The sequence below is a fragment of the Haematobia irritans genome, chromosome 1, assembly GCF_050003625.1.
Source record: "Haematobia irritans isolate KBUSLIRL chromosome 1, ASM5000362v1, whole genome shotgun sequence".
NCBI classification, from domain to species: Eukaryota; Metazoa; Arthropoda; class Insecta; order Diptera; family Muscidae; genus Haematobia; species Haematobia irritans.
Window position 1 is genome coordinate 151,298,936 of NC_134397.1, and position 14,568 is coordinate 151,313,503.

General features: G+C 33.8%; 1 long non-coding RNA gene across 1 annotated transcript; it reads left to right on the forward strand.

Moving 5' to 3' along the window:
* The first annotated feature begins 6,424 nt into the window (after positions 1-6,424).
* LOC142242789 (uncharacterized) lies at positions 6,425-7,374 on the forward strand. Its single transcript, XR_012724193.1, has 3 exons — positions 6,425-6,832; positions 6,894-7,095; positions 7,166-7,374. It is a non-coding gene; the product is annotated as an uncharacterized LOC142242789 (long non-coding RNA).
* The last annotated feature ends 7,194 nt before the right edge of the window (positions 7,375-14,568 follow it).

Genomic DNA, 14,568 nt, shown 5'->3' on the forward strand with positions numbered 1-14,568 from the left:
GTTCGGTTGATGTGTGTCGTGATCAACTTGTTTGATTTCGGTTTACTGTATGCGAAATATGTGGTGTTTCATTTTATCGTTCATAATGATGATGATTATAAAAGACATTTACAAACTGTTCGGATGTACGTTGTGATCGACTTCGTTTGGGTGTTTGTTTGTAAAAAATTTTTTCGCATTTTCGTATACCGTTAATTATTAACTCCGTTGACAACATGTGAGAATACAATACGATACAATAGATAAATGCAAGAAGTCAACTTCACCAGGCTTGTCCCTTATTGATTTTGTCGAGTGTGTTAGTAGTTGTGAACATTTTATGCCAATTTTATCGCATGCACACATACATTACATTTTTTCTTTTACTCAAAATAATTATGTACACCCGTATGGCTTACAGTATAGCTGTTGAGAGTGCTAGCAAAAACAAAACACTTATCGTTTGCTCTCTTCGTCTTCGTTTATAATAAGACATTAAATTTTTCTCTCCTAACTAAATAACGATAATGTAGGAACTCCGTTCTCTTAATATTAATTTAATTTCTGAGAGGCAATAATCTCAATTAATGTCTCTCAGAAACCCCTTCCTGCCCCTTACCATTGCATGCTTGAATTAACTATGAATGAAAGAGACAAGTTCCGTTACCATACGTTTGCACTTTGCAGCCGTTTCCTTATTTCGGTAGCCAAAAACTTAAGAGCCACACACATTGTCAGTTCGTTTTTTATACTTGTGCGGTTCGGTTGATGTGTGTCGTGATCAACTTGTTTGATTTCGGTTTACTGTATGCGAAATATGTGGTGTTTCATTTTATCGTTCATAATGATGATGATTATAAAAGACATTTACAAACTGTTCGGATGTACGTTGTGATCGACTTCTTTTGGGTGTTGGAATGTAAACAAATATTTCGTGTTTCGTTTACCGTTAGTTATGAAAACTTCAGACAATATGAGGTAAATTCAAGAAAAGAATGAAAGGAACCAATTTCACCAGGTTAGTTTTTTATTTACTTTGTCGTTTTTTTATCACATGAACACATACATACGTAACTTATTTACTCAAAATAAATGTGTACACCATAAAGCTTACGAATTTAGCTGCTCCAAAAACAAAAAAAACACACTATTCTCTTACGCTCTCTTCGTTTCCCTTATAAATAGACATATTTTTCTCCAATGTTTTTTGCTCTTTTGCACAATTGCATTTATTTTTCTAACACTGTTGTCAAGTTTAGGATTTAACCAGTGTTGCCAGGTGATTTTTGATTCTTCCCCCCAAATCTTAAGAAAAAAACCCCTAAATTGGTCTAGGCTTTTTTCAAAAACCCCCAAAAAATTTAAGAATGTAAAAAGTACAAAAAGGCGTCCCAAATTTCGTGAAAAAATCCCGTAGTGATCCACATTAAAAATTGAATTTAACACAAATAAATATACTGAAAGAAGAGTTTTCTTTTCTGGGAAACGGAATTTTGGACAAACTAAGTTTTCTTTTGATGCTGAAAATTTTTTCTTTGAAGTAAATAAAAAATAAAATTTGCTCTTTAAGAAAATACTTTATAACAAGAGAGATTTTCGTTTGTTTAAAATTTCGTCCCTGAGGAAATTATTTTTTATTTGGATGTAATTATACTATATGTATATCAATTTAAAAAGCAGGTTTACTCTTAAAATGCTTTCAGCTGCTAAGTTCAAATACGATTGTTTTTAATTGTGTCAAATATTAAAAATGCCCTTTCAACAGAAAATTTTTGATTTAGGATCTTCTTCTTGACTTCTCGCTTCTTTTTTCTCATAACTCATGCCAAAATTGTTCCGAATTTGCTTGAGAATTGCTCCACTTTAATAGGTCCAAGATATTTTTTTACCCCCAAAAATCCCCCTAAACGTGAAAAACCCCCTAAATTTGGGGGGAAAACCCCTAACCTGGCAACACTGGTTTAAACTGCTTTCGATATTTTTTCGGGAGAGAGGGGGAACAATGTATCATAAAACAAGTGAGTAAAGTAGAAAGTCGGGCGGGGCCGACTATATCATACCGTAAACCACCCCTACTGAATTAGTAAACATAAGGTATAGGTTTTGGAGTATCATTGGTATAGGTTTTGGAGAACATAAAGGAGGGTACATGTTTATGGGCGTCTTGTCTAAATCTGAGCAGAAATGTCTAATATTAGGAGCTATAGTTTATTTTGCACCAAAAGAGTTAGTATGCCACTAATATTTAGTTCATTATTAAAAAAGAGGAAATCGGTCAATTAGTTGTGGGTAATAAATCCAAATTTCTGCAAATAGGGCAATAGATTTATGTAAGAGCTACATGTAAATCTAAATACGATCAGCTAGTACATCAAAATTTGAAATTTTAATAACATAGGTTAATAAATAGGAATATTATGGCCAAATATGACAAAATCGAGCAATGCATATAAATGGGACCTATATCTAAATCTGAACCAATTTGCATAATATTTTGCAGGTATGATTGATACTACAGAAGGTCACTTTATGTAAAATTTGAGTACGATCAGTTAATAAATGAGGCCCTATTGTCAAAAATAAGGTTATTTGGTCGAAATTTTTTCAAAATCGGTCGATACATATATATGGGAGCTATATCTAAATTTGAACCGATTTCGATTAAATTTTGCACATACAGTTAGTGCTATAGAAGATTACATTTAACCAACCTTGGTTACGATCGGTTGATAAATTTTACGGCCAAATTTGACAAAATCGGGCGAAACATATATATGGGAGCTATATCTAAATCTGAACCGATTTCGATGAAATTTCGCATATACAGTTAGAGCTATAGAAGATTACATTTAGCCAACATTGAGTACGATCGGTTGATAAATAAGGGTTTTACGGCCAAATTTGACCAAATCGGGCGATACATATATATGGGAGCTATATCTAAATCTGAACCGATTTCGATGAAATTGCGCACATACAGTTAGAGGTATAGAAGATTATATTTAGCCAACTTTGAGTACTATCGGTTGATAAATAACGGTTTTACGGCCAAATTTGGCAAAATCGTGCGATACATATATGTGGGAGCTATATCTAAATCTGAACCGATTTCGATTATTTTTGGCACATATTGTCAGTACCATAAAAGATTAGAGTAACCCAAGTTTGAGTAAGATCGCTTAATAAATAAGGTTTTTATGGCCAAATTTGGGAAAATCGGGCGATACATATATATGGGAGCTATATATAAATCTGAACCGATTTCGATGAAATTTTCCAGACTTAAAGGGTGATGAAAAATTTTACTATGTGCAAGAATTGATGATGATCGGTTTGTAATAAAGCGCAACGTGACTCCATTTGTCGAAATCGGGCGATACATATATATGGGAGCTATATCTAAATTTGATCCGATTTCTTCCAAATTCAATAGCGCTCGTCCTTCTGCCTAAAAAACACCCTGTACCAAATTTCATCCAAATCGGTTAATAATTGCGACCGGAATCCTGTGAACAACAAATACATGGACAGACGGACGGACGGACACCAAGCGCTGGATCGACTCAGGAGGCGATTCTGAGTCGATCGGTATATATTTTATGGTCTAAAATCAATATTTCTGGTAGGCACATTTTTTAGGCCGATCAAACTTATTATACCCTGACCACTATGTGGTTTAGGGTATAAAAACTTGGAGTATATTCCAAAAATAATAATGCAAAAGAATTTGAAAATTATGGCGGATTCGTGTTATGTACTTTCAAATATAAACAAATACAGTAGAATCTAACTTAACTTACGACTTCTATCACAATGGGCTGAATAGTCGTAAATCGACTTAAACTAAATCGGGCAGCCACTTTAACCTACGACTTCTACTCGATTTGGCCGCTTGCAGAACCGTACTTTAAAGTTGAAATGCCTGTGAAAATATAACCACCCAACCAAACTCTGTGTTTGTTTTTTTGGCACATTTAATACGTTAGGGCATACTTCTAACAAGATTTTGTATAAAATTAAATTTTGTTGCCATGTTGTTGTCTTATTTCGTGAAAAATTTTCGCAACCTTTGGTGGGTATTAGCCGTCTTTTCAGAATCGATCACGAATTTTCGATGGACATGAGGTAGGGGCATTGTGCCGACTTGGGGATATTGATGGCATAACCATTCTTTAATAATTTTCATAGGAACAGAAATCTGCGGGAAAAGAACTTATAAACAGAAAAAAATTAATTTTTTAATTGAAATTTCTTAAATCATGAAAATAATAGTATCAATCACAGAATTAGTTAGGAATGAAAAATGTACTTGATTAAAAATTTCATTGTTTTCTTCACTTTCACATTGTTTCCGTCACTTTCAATTGTTGTGTTAATGGGTCCAATAAAAAATTTAATTGATTTTGGTAGAAAATTTCATTATATATTATTGTTTATTTATTTATAATTATTTTTCTTGTAGTTTTACAAGAGTTTATACTTTATTATGAATTTTCTGAATATAATTATAGTTAGATTTTTCTTTAGATTAGAGACCAACCAATGAAACTTCTTATTTCCGAATAAAATATTCAATTATGTCTTTAATTGTAAATACTTTTTTATTCAATTACAAAGTTAATTGGGAGAATAAATATTTTAATTAAATGTGTAAATATTTTCAATAATCTTCTTAATTGAATTTATTCTTGTATTTGAATAAAAAGTTAACTGCTACAATTAGTTAATTTTTAAATGATTACGTTTTCAATATCAATTAACTTTTTAAATGGAAATATTTTTTTCTGTGTAACATCATAGAATAACAACTTTGTCAATTATTCTAACATTCATTATTACATTTTTAATGAATTTGCAAAGCAGTTTTGTTAGAATTTCGTAGGTTAGGATAGGTTAGCTATAGTGGCAGCCCGAGATTTAAGGCTTACTTAGACTATTCAGTCCATTGTGATACCACATAGGTGAACTTCTCTCTTATTATTGAGTGCTGCCCGATTCCATATTAAGCTCAATAACAAAGGACCTCCTTTTTATAGCCGAGTCCGAACGGCGTTCCACATTGCAGTGAAACCACATAGAGAAGCTTTGAAACCCTCAGAAATGTCACCAGCATTACTAAGGTGGGATAATCCACCGCTGAAAAAATTTTTGGTGTTCGGTCGAAGCAGGAATCGAACCCACGACCTTGTGTATGCAAGGCGGGCATGCTAACCATTGCACCACGATGGCTCCCAAAACAAGTATATACACCGAAAGAATTTTCTTCGTAAAAAGAACGAAAAATTTCGTTAAAAGAACGAAATTTGTCATTGTTTTACAACCAAAGAAACTTTTCATTAAAAGTACGAAATATTTCGTACTTTCTACGAAGAAAAGTTCTTCCAAAATTTTCGTAGTTTGTACGAAAAAAATTCGTTCTTTTTATGAAGAATCTTCGTAATTTTTATGAAAAATCGTCGTACTTTTTATGAAACAATTTCGTTCTTTTTATGAAAATGTTTCGTACTTTTTATGAAAAATTTTCGTAGTTTTTATGAAAAATTTTCGTACTTTTTATGAAAAACTTTCGTACTTTTTTTCAAAAATGTTTGAACTTTTAGAAAAAAATTTACAGTCGAAAGTGCATTTGGTTATAGTTACAACTGTGAAAAATGACATTACTACTTTACATCTTAAGTTTTTGAATAATTTTTAGTTTTATTGCTTCACTTTTGTTCATAGCGCGCTATCACCCAAATGAGAAGTAGCATAGACTTGCATAAAAAAATAGAATAAAGTAATATACTCAAGCACATTATAAAAGACAATTTAATGCCGCGAACGGAAATTTTACAACTTCAAAGAAACTTCTTCGTTATTTCTAAGAAAATGTTTCGTACTTTTTATGAAGAAATTTGAACGCAGAATGTTTCGTAAAATATTCGTAAAAACTTCTTCACAAAATTCATGAAATTTGAAGAAAGTTTCGTTAAAAGTACGAACTTTTGACGAAGAAAAGTTAATGTAGAATAGTTCGTATAAGTTTCGTATATTCGTAAAATGTTCTTCGTAAAATTTACGAAAATGAATGAAAATTTCGTTGTTTTAATGAAGAATTCACGAAGAATAGTTAATGAAGAATTCTTCTTAAAATAAACGAAGAGAATTCTTTCGGTGTACAGCAGTAAGTTCGGCGAGGCCCATTGTTGTATGTAGACCTTTTTAACCAGGGGTGCTACAGCCCTCCTATCTATACTGCACACCCAGAGAAATGATTGGTTGGAATTCGATTACGACAACAATTTGATAGTGGAGACTCACAATTTTTAATTGTGTGGAATAATTGTTAGTTATTTCTTTTGTTAGATAGTTTATATAACCAATATAATAGCGGTGTGACCGAAAGTTGGTACACACGACCAAGTATTGGTCGTTATTTACATATTGAAGTAAGCAACCATTTCAATTTATTGCACCCCGTTGTGCTAACTGACTTCTTTTGCCAATATGCTTCCATGCCCAACTGAAGGTCTGTTTAACAACTAAGTTGGTTGTGTTAACAGATTTGATAGTTATAAAGGGAATTGGTTGCTATGGGCTACATATACATATATAACAACAAATATATTGTGTTTTGCCTAATTAATTATCAACTTTAAATTCTTTAAATTTCAATTCAATATTTTGATGACGTTTACTAAAATTTAGAGAACATTCTGTCCATAAAGGATTGCTGTGAGTTATACATTTTGTCCACATTTGGCAGGTGTCCAGTTAGAAAACCGTCCACGTTTGGTAGGTGCCGGTTTTCAGAGTGGCCAAGCCTGAGAGATTTTTTGTATATTTTTAAATTGGGTAGCTGTATTCTTAAGTGGTAAGTAACTTAAACATCAAATTAAATTAATACTCTTCACTCTTTACCTTCTTCCCTCTAGGGATATCTCAACAAATGTGACGACTTCCGATGTAACGACAACATTTCATGATCCATGCCTGAGTTCAGAGTCACGCTGAAAATCGATCCCGTAATTATAAGTACCGCAACTGAAACATTTCCATTCAGTTCTAAGCTCTGTAGGTGTTTCGGATACATTGGCTTTACTTCTGCGACTCAAACCGAATGGTATATGTAATCATGTAAGGCGCGTACTTTTAGACAAATTTTGCCATCACACCAAATTGGATATTAACACAAAAATTTCGTTAGGTATTTTTTTCTTTCAGGCTTTAAAAGCAAAATATTTTGAGAACTGTCCACCAATAAGATTTATGAAATCGGAGATAACAGGTTTAGAGGAATTCTTATAGGCCGAGGACCTGCTTGGGCCTGAAAATTATGCAGATTGGTTTGCAAACATCGCAACTAGCTATTTTGTGAAGTTTCTTTTCCAGTTCAAAAATGTTCCACAGATGACGATTTTTATTAGCTCAATAATCAATACAAAAAATATTAATATGTAATAAAATTAAATATAAATTAAACTTACTTCAAAGGATGGTTTCTTAATTTCATAAGGTTGTCCGAAAAAATAATTAGTTGTTTTAACAAACGAATGAAATTTTATTGGTTGGGATTACCAATTAGAGTGTTAATGTGCTCAAATTTTAGTTATCCAAACAATTTATGTATTGTTGTGCCCGACAGGAATTGGTTGCTCTAACAAATATTGTCGGTTATATTCTGATGGTAGATGGGACCAAATAAATCGGTTGGCAAAAAAATTGGTTGGCACAACAAATTTGTTTTCTGTGTGCAGTAACAATATATAATGGAAAATCATATATAAGTTTTCTCATTCTAGGGGGGCTAATATTTTTCTGGAGAGGGCTAAGCCCTCACCCCAGAGGCCTTACTACGCTTGTGACCAGGCCGAATCTTAAATACCCTCCACCATGAATCAGATATAACAGTTGTTGTTGTTACTTGATAATATATAGCGGGTTACTTGATAACGTATAGAACGATAATATATAGAAATGATTCATTAACGCCTTGATTTGAAATCTAAAATCTATAGATTTGGAAATTTTACTTTCAGTTTCAAGCCACTTTTATACCATCAAGAAGTGAAATCGGTCTATATGGAGGCCTTACCAAATGGAGCGATAAAAACTAAATCAGTTACAATTTCAGGCAAATCGGATAAAACTACGGTTTATATAAGCCCAAGGAGTTAAATCGGGACATCAGTCTATGTCTATGCTATGCCAAAAATATGCACCGATACACAAAACTCAGCACACCTATTTGTGGTTCTGAAAAACCTACAGAATTTAGACACCAAATCGGTGGGCGGGTTTATAAGGGGGATATATCCAAATTTTTACCGATACACAATTTTTTTGAAACACCTATTTATGGTCCTCAAAACAGGATTTAAAATTTCAAGCAAACTGAATAACTACGGTTTCTAGAAGCTCAAGAAGTAAAATCGGGAGATCGGGCTATAGCAAAACATGGACGATGAACGATATTCCTCATTTTCGACACACCTATTTATAGTTCTAAAATACTTCTAGATTTTGAATTTCAGGCAAATCGGATAGAAAATAAGGTTTCTAGAAGCCCAAGATCCCAAATCGGGGGGTCGGTTTGTATGGGGGCTATACCAAAACATGGACCGATACACCTAATTTTCGATAGACCTATTTTTGGTCATAAAGTGCTTATAGATTTCCAATTTCAGGAGAATCGGATAGAAAATACGGTTTCTAGAAGCCCAAGAAGTAAAATTGGGAGATCGGTCTATATGGGGGCTATACCAAAATGTGAACCGATTGGCACTATTTTCGGCACACTTATTTATGGCTCTGAGCTTTATTATTTTTATTATTGAAGGCAGCAGCGCGATTACAACAGACATCCAGACAGACAGACGGACATGGTTATATCGTCTTAGAATTTCTCCTTGATCAAGAATATATATACTTTATATAGTCGGAAATCAATATTTCCATGTGTTACAAACGGAATGACAAATTTATTATACCCCAATCACCATTCTATGGTGTTGGGTCTAAATATAGCCCTTTATTTATTTATAGGGTATTAGAAATGTTTCACAGTGACCATAAATAAAATTTTGCTCACACCACAAGTCTTTGGCAACATCTCGCCTAATTGCGATAATCTTTTAGTTTTTCAAATATCTCAATTTAAGATCTTTTTGATTTTAAATTCCCTTAAATACCATCACTTGAGACAGTCTATAAAACGATAACGAAATATAGATTAATTACCTGTAATTACATTATTTATTTTATATGAAAACATTCCTTGGAAAATGTACCCATGTACAACAAAATTCCTATCGTAGGGAATAATCAACATTGACGTTAACAATTCATTGTGTTTACAGATTATTTTTACAATCTGAATATTTAATGTGATACACAACGGAGGTCAATTAGGCTTAATTAAAATGGTATACTCAGTGGCGATGGGCTCGTCTTTTTTTGGTTTGTTTGCGTTGATTCTTTCTGGTTCTAGTATGCGGAGTCCTTTAAATTAGCATGACAGGTGTTTCATTACATTCCGCACGTGAGCCATGAGAGCCTTTTTGCTTACACAATTTAAAATTCAATTAATTATTAATGCAATGCAATGAGTGAAAGGAACTAGGATCATTTTAAGTGAAATCGAGTAACGATAATGTGAAATGAGCCATTAAGGAAATATTAGTAGTGCTAAATATTTTATAAATGCATAACTCGAATATTGATGAATTTAATATGAAATTTTAATCAATACACTGAAAAAACAGTGAACCAACCGGAAAGAAAACTTTCGGTTAATTTTAGAAAATTTTGAATATTTGTAGATAATTTTAACTAAACAGTATTACACACAGAAAACTAATTTGTTGTGCCAACCAATTCTTTTGCCAACCAAATTATTTGGTTCTTCCTACTATCGGAATAGTTTGTTGAAGCAACCAACTGTTGTCTGTGACAACTGTACATAAAATTGTTTGGATAACTACAATTTGGGCACATTAACAGTCAAATTGGCAGTCAGAACCAATAGGATTTCATTTGTTTGTTAAACCAACTAACTGTTTTTGTCGGACAACTAAAGCCTGCGAAGTTAAAGAAACCATCTATTTGTTCAATTCTTTTTAGTTCTTATTTAATTATATATTTATTTAACATTTTTTATTGATTAATGACCTAATACAAAGAATAGAATCTGTTGAACCACAAACTACGACTAAACAAGTATATACGGCCGTAAGTTCGGCCAGGCCGAATCTTATGTACCCTCCACCATGGATTGCGTAGAAACTTCTACGAAAGACTGTCATCCACAATCGAATTACTTGGGTTGTGGTATCTTAAAACTTCTTAACATCGTTTTCTAAATTGCGATTTAGTCCATACATGGTATATATTAGACAAAAAAGTTACGTATAGGTAAGTCTACAAATAATTACGAATCGATATGGACTTTTTGTACGTAGAGAGCCAGAATTGAAATATGTGGGGTCGCTTATATGGGGGCTATATACAAATATGAACTTGATATGGACCAATTTTTGTGTGATTGGGGATCGATTTATCTGAGGGCTATATATAACTATAGACCGATATGGACCTAGTTAGGCATGGTTGTTAACGACCATATACTAGCACAATGTACCAAATTTCAACTCACTCGGATGAAATTTGCTCCTCCAAGAGGCTCCAAAACTAAATCTCGGGATCGGTTTATATGGGGCTATGTATGATTATGGACTGATTTGGACCACTTTTGGCATGGTTGCTAAATATCATATACTACCACCACGTACCAAATTTCAAGCAGATCGGATGAATTTTGCTTCTCCAAAAGGCACCGGAGGTCAAATCTGGGGATCGGTTTATATGGGAGCTATATATAATGATGGACTGATAGGAACCAATTCCTGCATGGTTGTTGGATACCACATACTAACATCACGTACCAAATTTCAACCGAAGGGGAAGAATTTTGCTCTTCCAAGGGTCTCTGGAGGTCAAATCTGGGGATCGGTTTATATGGGGCCTATATAAAGGGTGATTTGTTAAGAGCTTGATAACTTTTTTTTAAAAAAAAAACGCATAAAATTTGCAAAATCTCATCGGTTCTTTATTTGAAACGTTAGATTGGTCCATGACATTTACTTTTTGAAGATAATTTCATTTAAATGTTGACCGCGGCTGCGTCTTAGGTGGTCCATTCGGAAAGTCCAATTTTGGGCAACTTTTTCGAGCATTTCGTCCGGAATAGCCCGAATTTCTTCGGAAATGTTGTCGTCCAAAGCTGGAATAGTTGCTGGCTTATTTCTGTAGACTTTAGACTTGACGTAGCCCCACAAAAAATAGTCTAAAGGCGTCAAATCGCATGATCTTGGTGGCCAACTTACCGGTCCATTTCTTGAGATGAATTGTTCTCCGAAGTTTTCCCTCAAAATGGCCATAGAATCGCGAGCTGTGTGGCATGTAGCGCCATCTTGTTGAAACCACATGTCAACCAAGTTCAGTTCTTCCATTTTTGGCAACAAAAAGTTTGTTAGCATCGAACGATAGCGGTCGCCATTCACCGTAACGTTGCGTCCAACAGCATCTTTGAAAAAATACGGTCCAATGATTCCACCAGCGTACAAACCACACCAAACAGTGCATTTTTCGGGATGCATGGGCAGTTCTTGAACGGCTTCTGGTTGCTCTTCACTCCAAATGCGGCAATTTTGCTTATTTACGTAGCCATTCAACCAGAAATGAGCCTCATTGCTGAACAAAATTTGTCGATAAAAAAGCGGATTTTCTGCCAACTTTTCTAGGGCCCATTCACTGAAAATTCGACGTTGTGGCAGATCGTTCGGCTTCAGTTCTTGCACGAGCTGTATTTTATACGGTTTTACACCAAGATCTTTGCGTAAAATCTTCCATGTGGTCGAATAACACAAACCCAATTGCTGCGAACGGCGACGAATCGACATTTCACGGTCTTCAGCAACACTCTCAGAAACAGACGCAATATTCTCTTCTGTACGCACTGTACGCATTCGTGTGGTTAGTTTAATGTCCAATAAAGTAAACTGAGTGCGAAACTTGGTCACAATCGCATTAATTGTTTGCTCACTTGGTCGATTATGTAGACCATAAATCGGACGTAAAGCGCGAAACACATTTCGAACCGAACACTGATTTTGGTAATAAAATTCAATGATTTGCAAGCGTTGCTCGTTAGTAAGTCTATTCATGATGAAATGTCAAAGCATACTGAGCATCTTTCTCTTTGACACCATGTCTGAAATCCCACGTGATCTGTCAAATACTAATGCATGAAAATCCTAACCTCAAAAGAATCACCCTTTATAACTATGGACCGATATCGACCAATTTTTGCATGGGAGTTTGAGGCCACATACTAACACCATGTACCAAATTTCAGCCGGATCGGATGAAATTTACTTCTCTTAGCGGCCTCGGTTTATATGGGGGCTATATATAATTATTGACCGATGTGGACCAATTTTTGCATGGTTGTTATAGACCATATACTAACACCATGTACCAAATTTCAGCCGGATCGGATGAAATTTGCTTCTCTTAGAGGCCTCGCAAGCCAAATCGGGGGATCGGTTTATATGGGGTCTTAGAGCAATATTTCGATGTGTTACAAACGGAATGACAAAGTTAATATACCCCCCATCCTATGGTGGAGGGTATAAAAATCTTTTCTCCTACAGCGGAGATTTTTACAAAATGATGTACCGGCACTATCAACATTTGTGCTCGAATTTCGTTTCTAAATTCTGGAAGAAAAAAGAAAAGACACAATTCTATAATTTTTGCTTTAATGTCCAAGCTGACTGGGATTTACCTGTGGAGTTGTTTAATGTCGAATCGTGAGATTCTCAACGTGGCAAAGGACATATACGATTGTATGCTTATTGAGCAGTTTGATGTTATTAAGGATCATTGCAAAGTTCTTCATCCACTTCATACAGATTGCTTACAATCCAAATTGTTCGCAATTAAACATTCAGAAATTTGCCACAGACCAAAAAACCATCAATGGCTGAAAATTAGGGAAAGGTTAAGACTGAGTGGTATTAATATCATTTGGTGTTAAACTTACCATTTAAGAATGCAGCTATCAAAATAAAAAAAAAAATATTTCACTCACAACTATTCTTGAGAGCAATGTTATAAAAAATTGAATTATGTTAACGAAAAATTTGAATTTTGGAGTTTTATATAATTAATGTTGTCATATATACGTTGTCCATAGCAACAAATTCAATGTATAACTATCAAATCTGTTAACACAACCAACTTATTTGTTACAGAGACCTTCAGTTGGTTATGGTAAAGATTAGCAAAACAAATAAGTTATAACTTAGAGAAGTGACTAGCAATTATTCCTCACAATTAAAAATTGTGTGTCCTATCAAATTGTTGTCGTATTCGAATTCCAACCAATCATTTCTCTGGGTGTACAAAAGTTGGCATCACGCTGATGTCATAAAAATAAGTAAATATTTTTCGACAAATTCAAGAAAATTTATTAGACATAACTAAGTTTTTTCACTTGTTAAAGAAAATTTTGTAGTTTGAAGGAAAAACTTGAAGTTCAAAATTTTAGGAATGTCTTTTGTGACATACGAAGTTCATGATGGACGCATTTTTGGTAAAATTTACAAATTAAAAGAAATTCTGAACTATTTTGTGGAAGACACGAAATTAGTTAATCTTTATGCTTCATTTGAGTATATTTTTTTCCTCGGTTTTAGTTAATTTAACTAACGTACACAAAAAATTATTAGAGTAAAGGAAACTTTCTCCAAACATAATAATTCCATGAACTAAAATAGAGTTAAATTGGCTTTATTGAAATAGTAATTTTAACTTTTTTGTTTCAAATAGGTTAAAAACAGAGTAAGAATTTATAAAATGCTAGGTTAGGTTAAGATAGGTGGCAGCCCGATGTATCAGGCTCGCTTAGACTATTCAGTCCATTGGGATACCACATTGGTGAACTTCTCTCTTATCACTGAGTGCTGCCCGATTCCATGTTAAGCTCAATGACAAGGGACCTCCTTTTTATAGCCGAGTCCGAACGGCGTTCCACATTGCAGTGAAACCACTTAGAGAAGATTTGAAAACCCTCAGAAATGTCAGCAGCACCCAGCAAAAAAGCGTCGCCAAAAAAGTAATGTTCTTTTTGGATTCGGAAGTGGTGCAAAATTGACGCAGAAGCGATTAATTTAACATGGGCTTATCATAGGACGGAAGTCCTCCATTTCACAGCCGTTGCACTGAATTTAAATCACTTGTTTAGTTGTCAAATAAATAATGTTTGTAATTTTTTATAATTTTTAATGGATTCTAAAAGGTTTGATTTCAAATATTTTCAAAAATTTACAATTTTTTCACATTGGATTTAGCATTTTTTTGGACAAAATTTAAATGATTTGTACCATTTTATGAATTCTTACTCTGTTTTTAACTTATTTGAAACAAAAAATAAATTACCCATTAAAAGTATGAAAAATAAAGTTATAAAATATTTAATTAAAAGAACTTCCTGGTAGTTAAAATAAAGAACATCATTGGGAGTGCATCTTCTGGAAGTGCTTTTAA